Consider the following 9,189-nt stretch of genomic DNA (forward strand, 5'->3'; position numbering starts at 1 on the left):
CCCCCCTCTATTTTAAATTTATAAACACTTTTCTTCTTCTTACTTTTTTTATATTCATTTTACTACATCACAGGAGATTATATAACATTACTACTATGAACCTTCTTCTCTTTTTTTTCCTCATCCGATTTCTGATATACGCACTGGAGCTCAACTATTCTGGATTCGCGCTGCGTAGAGGGGAAGCGCTCCCTACTTATGATTTTTTCATACCCAGAGTTCGAACCCGATACCTCTGATTAAAGGAGGAGCAACCTCATCCGCTGCACCACATTCTTTGGTGGTATATGTTCCTTTCAACTCGAGTGTGAAACGTATGAAGCTCATTAAGTGAGTTAGCTCTCAACTCTACATTTTTCTTCTCTTTATTTGTCTTGTCCCTCGATGTTTTAAATTATAGCCATTTTCCTTCTTTTATTTCAAGATATGATAAGTGATTTTATAAATATTATGTCTAGTTAACTCTTAATATTATCAATCTCTCGCTCTCTCTGTAGATTTTTAGTATTTTTTTTTCCAGTTACATAATTAGTTTCACCTGTGTAACAGGATAAATTCATTTATATAATAAAACAAGTTTTAGTAGTTGAGCACATTTATTAATAACTTTTAGCATCAAAATATATGTAACGTACTAAAGTTGCGAAAACAAAAAAACAAAAAAACAAAAAAAAAAAAAAGGAGAAGAAGAAGTAAAAACATAAAGTGAAGTTAACATATTTTCTCAAAAAAGTAAGGAGCCATTTGGACATGGTTTCAAATCATGTTTGGACATGCAATTTGAGTATTGTAAGTTGTATTTTCTCTTATAGACATAAAAATCTCACAAGTTGTGAAAACTAATAAAACATTCTCAATTCTTATACAATTTTACCAAATGAGCAAGTCATAGTTCATAACAAAATTAATACGCTACTAGAAGGCCTTTCTAAAAAATACAACATCAATTGATCAAACTTTAGTTCAATAAAAATGAAAATTTAACATGAATAGTAATGAAGTTGGTAGACATAAATAAAGATAGACATAAGTAAAGGTTGGTGGAAGTTAATGAGGTTGGTAAATGGTTGGTGTGAGTAATTATTAAAGATATCTACCAACTTACGGGTTTTTTTTACAAAATATAAACTTATGGGTCAAATTTTTTATTTAAAATTTTTGAAACCCTAAATCATGCCTTTTTGGATGATTTAGGGTTTTAAACCATGGTTTGAAACCATGAGATGAAATGCATGTCCAAATGCTGGTTTCATCTCATGGTTTCAAACCACATGTCCAAACGCCTACTAAGAACTAATAAGAAAACACTTCTATTTGAAAGAGAAAATAACTATTTTGGTCCTTGAGTTATTGGGTAATTCCTTTTTTAGTCCTTGTGATATTCGGCGTAGCACATTTAATCGCCAATTAAATAAAATGAGTGATTTTGACCGAATTATTAATTGAAGCTTAACAGATAAACGGTCTGGACAGTCTGGTAGTTTCAAGAAGGGTAATCTTGGTATTGCACATGCTAATTTCAGAACCTAAATGTCAAAAAGGACATAAGCCTTATTCCCCGTTTTGTCGAGGTTTTTCCGTAACATGATCTCTCTAAGGTCCTTTTTCCTTCTTCCATGACTATGCGATGAAAATAAAGACAAGCTTAAAGTCGTGAAAGACTAGCTCAATATTTGTTAAGAATAAAAATGAATTTGATCCAGATTATTTACAGAGAAATTGTGAAGAAGAAGAAAGGGGGAAAAGGGTTATGAGTTCAACAAAGGAGACAAGTACAAGACAAAGGAACTCAGACACTTCGTTGATGTCAAAAGAATTGGACGAGGCCCAAGTCAATTTCAGCCTCCTCAATAATTTGTCATTTGGCCCAAATAAGTGTGAAACACACAACCCAGTTCAGATACCAGACTAGAGACAGCTGTATACAAAGGATATACATGGAATAAAAGAACCTTCTATTTCTTCTACAGGTATACAACATTGTATGAAGGAATAATAATTGGTTACATAGTATTCTGTGAATAGCCAATAGGAGTTAAACAAATTTGTATAGGTTTTGTATTTATTTTATTCACTAAATAGCAGAATACACTTGTATATATAGGAGCTCTTCTCTTCAATGGAATATACAGAAAATTTCCATATCTTCATTGCTAATTATTTCTATTATGGTATCAAAGCCACATGGACATTTTTGCTAAGTACCAAGGGTAATGCTTTTACAGTACTAGAATGTTTTCTTAAAATGGTTGAAAGACAACTTCATACTAAAGTTAAAGTGATCAGGTCTGATAATGCCCTTGAATTAGGAAGTAGCAATGTTGCTTCTACTTTTCTCAATTCACAGGGTATTATACATCAAACTTCATGTGTTGCCACCCCACAACAAAATGGGGTGGTTGAAAGAAAGCACAGGCATTTGCTTGAGATAGCAAGAGCCTTGTTATTTCAATCAAAGGTTCCTATTGAATATTGGGGAGAATGCATTTTGACTGCTACATTTTTTATTAATAGAATGCCATCAAAGGTTTTAAAAGGAAAAACACCTTATCAGGTTCTTTTTGGAAAAAAGCCTACATATTAGTTTCTTAGATGTTTTGGGTGTTTGTCTTATGCATCTACTCTATCTCAAAATAGAGGAAAATTTGAACCAAGAGCTAAATGTTGTGTTTTCTTAGGCTATCCTAGCAATCAAAAGGGCTACAAATTACTTGACTTAGCAACCAAAAGATTTTTGTGTCTAGAGATGTGCATTTTTATGAACATATTTTTCCATTTTCAGATCCTACATTCACTCAAACCACCATCTTCCTTGGTCCTAAACCTGCAGATTCTCATTCTTTCCCTTTCTCTAATATCCCCAATCAGACAACTGTACCAAATGATTCCAATGAGACAACCATACCAAATGAATCTATCACTATACCATCATCACCTACAACTTCATCATCACCTACAACTCAGTCCTCAAATTATCCTTCGACTTCATCATCTACATCACCTACTATCCTATTACACCACACCAATTCACCTTTACTTCCTCAAACCATCTTACCTTCCACTTCTACTTCTATACCTCCTGTTGTCCCTACCAGAACTTCCACTAGAGAAAACAAAGGAACTTTGCCTCCTTATCTACTTGATTACTACTGCAATAACATTTCAATGTGTGACATTACTAATTGTATGTCTCAACCCATTCCTGTTCCTACTATATCTATTACTGCTTTATCAGTCCCAAATCAACATTTTCTTCACTCTATCTCCAATATCAAAGAACCTAATAGTTAGTGCCAAGCTTTTACACATCTTGGTTGGCAAAAAGCAATCGAAGTTGAACTTAAGGCATTACAGGATAATCAAACTTAGGAAATTGTCACTCTACCCCAAGGAAGGAAAGCTTTATCTTGTAAATGGGTTTACAAGGTAAAACAGAATTCTGATGGTACTATTGAAAGGTTGAAGGCAAGACTTGTTATTAGAGCGGATATTCAAAAGGAGGGTATTGACTATAATGAGACATTTTCTCTAGTAGTCAAGATGACCACAATCAGGTGTCTCATTGCTATTGCAGTAAAAAAAAAGGATGGGAAATTTCACAATTTGACGTTAACAATACATTCTTGCATGGGGATTTGCAAGAAGAGGTGTATATGAAGTTTCCTCCTGGTTTAGTTCCTACTTCTACTGATCTTGTTTGCAAGCTGAAAAGGTCCTTATATGGTTTAAAGCAGGCCTCAAGGCAATGGTATGCTAGGCTAGCAGGGGCTCTCAATTTTAAAGGTTTCATTTCATCCCTTAATGACTATTCCCTATTTTATAAGTCATAAGGAGAATATACTACAATAGTAGCTGTTTATGTGGATGATATTCTCATCACAGGATATCATTCAACAGAAATCAACAGTCTCAAAGGATTTCTACATTCAGAATTTCAAATCAAGGACCTTGGCCCTTTACACTATTTTCTAGGCATGGAAATCATCAGGGAAACACAAGGTGTTATAATTTGTCAAAGGAAATATACCTTGGATTTGTTGAGTGAGTTTGATGCGTCACATATGCCTCATGTTTCTTGCCCCCTGGATCCTTCATCTAAAGTACCTGCAAAATCAGGGAATTTGCTATCAGATCCTGCTATTTATAGACATATAGTAGGAAAACTTAACTACCTCACTCATACTCTACCAGATTTATCATTTGCAGTTCTTACCCTTAGTTAGTATATGCAGACACCATGTGTGGATCATTTTTATGCAGCTTTAAGAGTCCTCGGCTACTTGCGAAATGACCTAGGCCAAGGTATCTGCATGTCATCTCATCCTTCATTTCATCTTCAAGCCTTTTGCGATGCTGATTAGGCGTCTTGTCGCGAATCTCGAAGATGAGTGAGTGGGTTCTTCATTAGTCTAGGAGGAATTCCTATTTCCTGGAAATCTAAGAAATAGGACTCTATTTCTTTGTCATCTGCTGAATTGGAATACCACTCAATGCGCCGACTTGTGACTGAGTTGACTTGGCTTGCTAGATTACTCAGCGATCTCTCAGTTCCACCTAAACTTCCTATACCAATCCACTCCGACAGCCAAGCAACTATATACATAGCTCGAAATCCCGTGTTTCATGGGAGGACGAAACACGTGGAACTTGATTGCCATTTCGTCCGACAACAATACCTTTCCGGTCTCATTTCTTTGACTTTTGTTCCTTCAAAAGACCAACTTGCCGATCTCTTTACAAAATCACTTTCTGGCCCAAATAACCATCTCATTCTTGGCAAGTTGGGTGTTTCTTCGCCCCCCTCCAACTTGAGGGGGGATGTTAAGAATAAAAATAAATTTGATACAAATTATTTACAGAGAAATTGTGAAGAAGAAGAAAGGGGGGAAAGGGTTATGAGTTCAACAAAGGAGACAAGTACAAGACAAAGGAACTTAGACGCTTCGTTGATGTCAAAAGAATTGGACCAGGCCCAAGTCAATTTCAGCCTCCTCAATAATTTGTCATTTGGCCCAAATAAGTGTGAAACACACGGCCAGGTTCGATACTGATATACCAGGAGACAATTTATGTACGCAAAGGATATACATGGAATAAAAGAACCTTCTATTTCTTCTACACGTATACAACATTGTATGGAGGAATAATAATTGGTTACATAGTATTCTATGAATAGCCAATAGGAGTTAGACAAATTTGTATAGGTTTTATATTTACTTTATTCACTAAATAGTAGAATACACTTATATATATAGGAGCTCTTCTTTTCAATGGAATATACAGAAAATTTCCATATCTTCATTGCTAATTATTTCTATTAATATTTTGTTATTTATAAGTCCATGGCGCAAACTCTAGATGGGACTAACTGTAGTAGAAGTATGGAACAACATCAGACTATGTTGATCGAGGATTTAGGGCAGCAATATAAAGATGAGATTATTGGTATAACTTGCATAGGCACAAACCTTGGGGCACGTTTATCAATTTTGGCAGCTTTTTATCTGATTGAAAATGGGGTAACTAACAATGCAGTACCCACCATAATTTTCTTGCTGTCCACTGGTAGGGAAAAGGTCTTTCAACCATAGGCTCAATTAGTTTCTAAATTTGCAAATCTTACATATTTAAACAAGATTAATATCATAAAATTCTCTTTTAGGGAATGTGAATTGCACCATTCTACTGGTGATTGATACCAGAGTAGAGCCTTAAGTTTAAAAGACTCAAATTTTTTGAGGAGTATTTGACAAAATTTGCAGGCGATGTTATACAGCGTAGCAGTTGTATTAAGGAAGATGGACGGTTTGGGCTGAGGGTAAAGAAGTCATCCTTCTTCAAAAGACGAGATTAAGAGCCCGTTTGGATTGGGCATTTATCATTTTGTTTTGCGAACATAAATTTGAAAAAATAAGTTGGGTAGTCCAACTTATTTTTTTTTTTAGAACTTATGTCGTTTTCTGCAAATTTTTTAGACAGACAAATTTCTTTAGATAAAACTGTAAGTCGAATGGGTCGATTATTTTTGAGGCTTATTTTAAGACAAAATGACTTTTTAAGTAGAAATGACAAACACTCAAAAAAGTGAAAACGAACATAAGCCAACTTATAAAAAGCAACGTCCAAACGGGCTCTAAATATTCAGTGCTTGCTTTTCTACAATGAAAGAAATATTCTGCAAAATAAAAGTGAAATAGAGAGAAGCACAAGCTGTCTACGGAGCTTATGATCTTTTTGTTGGTTTGTCTTTCTCTTCACAGTTGTTGAGGATATTGAAAATGTGTCACTCCTTTTTTTTTTTTTTAATTTTTTAATTTTTTAATTTTTTTAATTTTAACTCTTAGTAGGCGTTTGGCCATGAAAACCAAATATTTTTCACTTTATTTGGAATTTTGGAGTTGGAGTTGGAGTTGAAGATAGAGTTGTGTTTGGTTATAATTTTTGCAAAGAATATTTGATTGTTTGAACGTATTGAAAGTGAAAAAAAGCAAAAACAACGTTTTAGTTGTTTTCCAAATTTCAAATACAACTTCAAGTTGTATTTGGAATTTTCATGGCCAAACAATGGTTTCCAAATAAAGTGAAATAATTTTTCGAAAAAAAGTGAAAAATTCTCATGGCCAAACGGGCCCTTAGTGTCTGTGTCGAAGGATAAGGTAGTTTCAAAAAGCTACCAGCAAGAAAACGTGATAGTAGGATATTTTTTCAACGTCATTGGAGCATTGGTGTTTAGACAGAGTAGCAACTATATACCCGAATTTCCCTTTCTGAAAGTTAACAGACCGTTTTTCTTTTAACTTATGTTAGTAACTGGGTCAAAATCACCCATTTTGTTTAATTAAAGGTTAAATGTGCTACACCGAATATCACAAGGACTAAAAAAGAAATTACCCAATAACTCAAGGACTAAAATAGTTATTTTCCCTATTTGAAATACAGGTTTAGAAAAAACATAGAGAAAGAAGTTGATAAATCCAAAATAGACATCACCTATTAATAGTAGCAAGTTAAATTTGACTAATTTAATATAATTGGACGGAAAATATTTTACTCACTTTTTTTTTTTTACTATTTACTCTTAATAGTTAGTACATGTGTGACCGGTAGCAAAGCCACACAATCCAAAGATTGTCAATTTACACCCTTTGACTAAAAAGATGAATTTGTTTATGTGTGATATAGTAATTGTTGAATTTCATTAACGCTAAGAAGTTTTTATAATAGTGACAAATGAAGTTTAGCTATCTAGCCTTATAGAAAGGATGAAGACCTTCCCTAGCCATATACTTTTAGAGAAGAAGTATAACTTCCTTTCATTTTTTCACTCGAAAATTACGTCATTTCAACACCTGCTAATTTTTTAAAAGCATTTTAGGCATGAACTTAATTCTATGCTGCAACATTTTATATTTCTAAAATTTAGTTTTCTCCAAATCTGTCTCGATTACTACATGTAACTAGCCGTAGGTGAAAAATATTCCATGTAAATTAAATTGGATGAAAATTTGTGAGAGGCCTCATTGGGAAGTTACACAAATCAACCATCTCGTCCCCCTTAATTAACAATACTTAAAATATCAATCTCCACAAGTTTTTAAAAGAGTTTCAGCATTTGTAAAGTAAAATAAAAATTACATCAAGAGGTTTCGCATCAAATTACACCTCCTTCACGATCTTTCGTTATTATAATAATATAGAGGGTGTTTTGGCTTATCTAGGCATTTAGCTTACTTTTATTTGATCAATAATTTTATAATTTTATCCCTAACATTTTTGTATAATTCCTATAATATCTTTTCTGAAAAAATAACTCCCAACCCTCACTATGATTTCACTTCTTCATAACTTCTTTTTTGACACCAAGAACTTCCATTATCTTATTGCCTTCAATAGCAATCTTCAAATTTTCCTGATCATCATTACTTGGGGCAGAAAGTTCTCTTTTTTATTTTGTTAAATTCGTTTGCATGTATTTCTCTTTCTTCTTTTGAAAAACTGTCAAAGCAAAATCATCTTAATTATTGATTTTATATAACAAGTCCGTTATTAAATACTAAGTAGCGTGCTAAACAATCGAAGAATATATCTACAGCATCGGTACAACTTGAACATTCAATGAAGAAGAAATAATAGAAAATTTGCAAGAAAATAAATTAGCATAAAATTTTTGCAAGAAGCAAAAATATGTAACCAACTACTCCTTAAGAAGTAAATTCTTCAATTTAAATTAAAGTTCAAAATGAACAAACATTCATAACTAGAATACAAGTGTCACGTCTCGAACCATGGCCTGGGCATAACGCGACACTCGGTGCCTGACTGCATGTGACCAAGCGAACCACATGGCTTGCTGAATCAACATGGGGCATGAACTGATGCAAAATGTAATATAAACATGCATGGCTTGTGAAAACATGAAATCCAATAATCGTAAGTATGAAAATAGTAATATATCATGAATGCGGAAATAGTCTGAAACATAATAAGTACTGAGCCACACCGGCTATGTGACTCTGAACATCTGACATGACATAACTAGATTGGTTATGACATAACTGGACTAGTCTATGAAACCTGCGACATGGTACGGCTACTTTCGTTCATTTTACGGGACAAGGCTCTGCATGCACAAGCTGCGTAACTAACATAGATATATAATAAAGATAAAACCTCGAATGAGATGGGGCTCGCGATAGGCGATCACGAGCAAAGTCCTAACGAGCTAATTCGTCGTCTGTGAAAGTACATAAGTGAAATGCGAGGCCCGGGCAAGTAAAAGGGGACGTCAGTATATTCGAATTGTACTAGTATGTAAATCAGCTGAATGAAATTAAATAAGCATGACACTTGAAATAATAGAACTGAAACTGAAACTGTTAGCTGAACATGAACATGTGTATCATCTGACATGAATGTATATATATATATATATATATATATATATATAACATAGTAAAACATTTTAAGTGGGAGAGCCTTAGTATAACGAGACATGTAACCACTACGTGGCGATCTACGCGATCGGCTAATCCATCTTGTCTTTCTTGGGGGTGACAGACATGAATGTATCCGATATCCTCGATGCGAGAAAAACATGAAGGAATCATCCTAGCGGTGGAGCAATCACTTGTCCTACGTTGGCGTAAGTAGTTTCGAGGCGTACGCTGAGGTCTTACTCGACTATAAGAC

Source organism: Lycium ferocissimum, chromosome 5 (genome assembly GCF_029784015.1).
Source record: "Lycium ferocissimum isolate CSIRO_LF1 chromosome 5, AGI_CSIRO_Lferr_CH_V1, whole genome shotgun sequence".
Lineage (NCBI taxonomy): Eukaryota > Viridiplantae > Streptophyta > Magnoliopsida > Solanales > Solanaceae > Lycium > Lycium ferocissimum.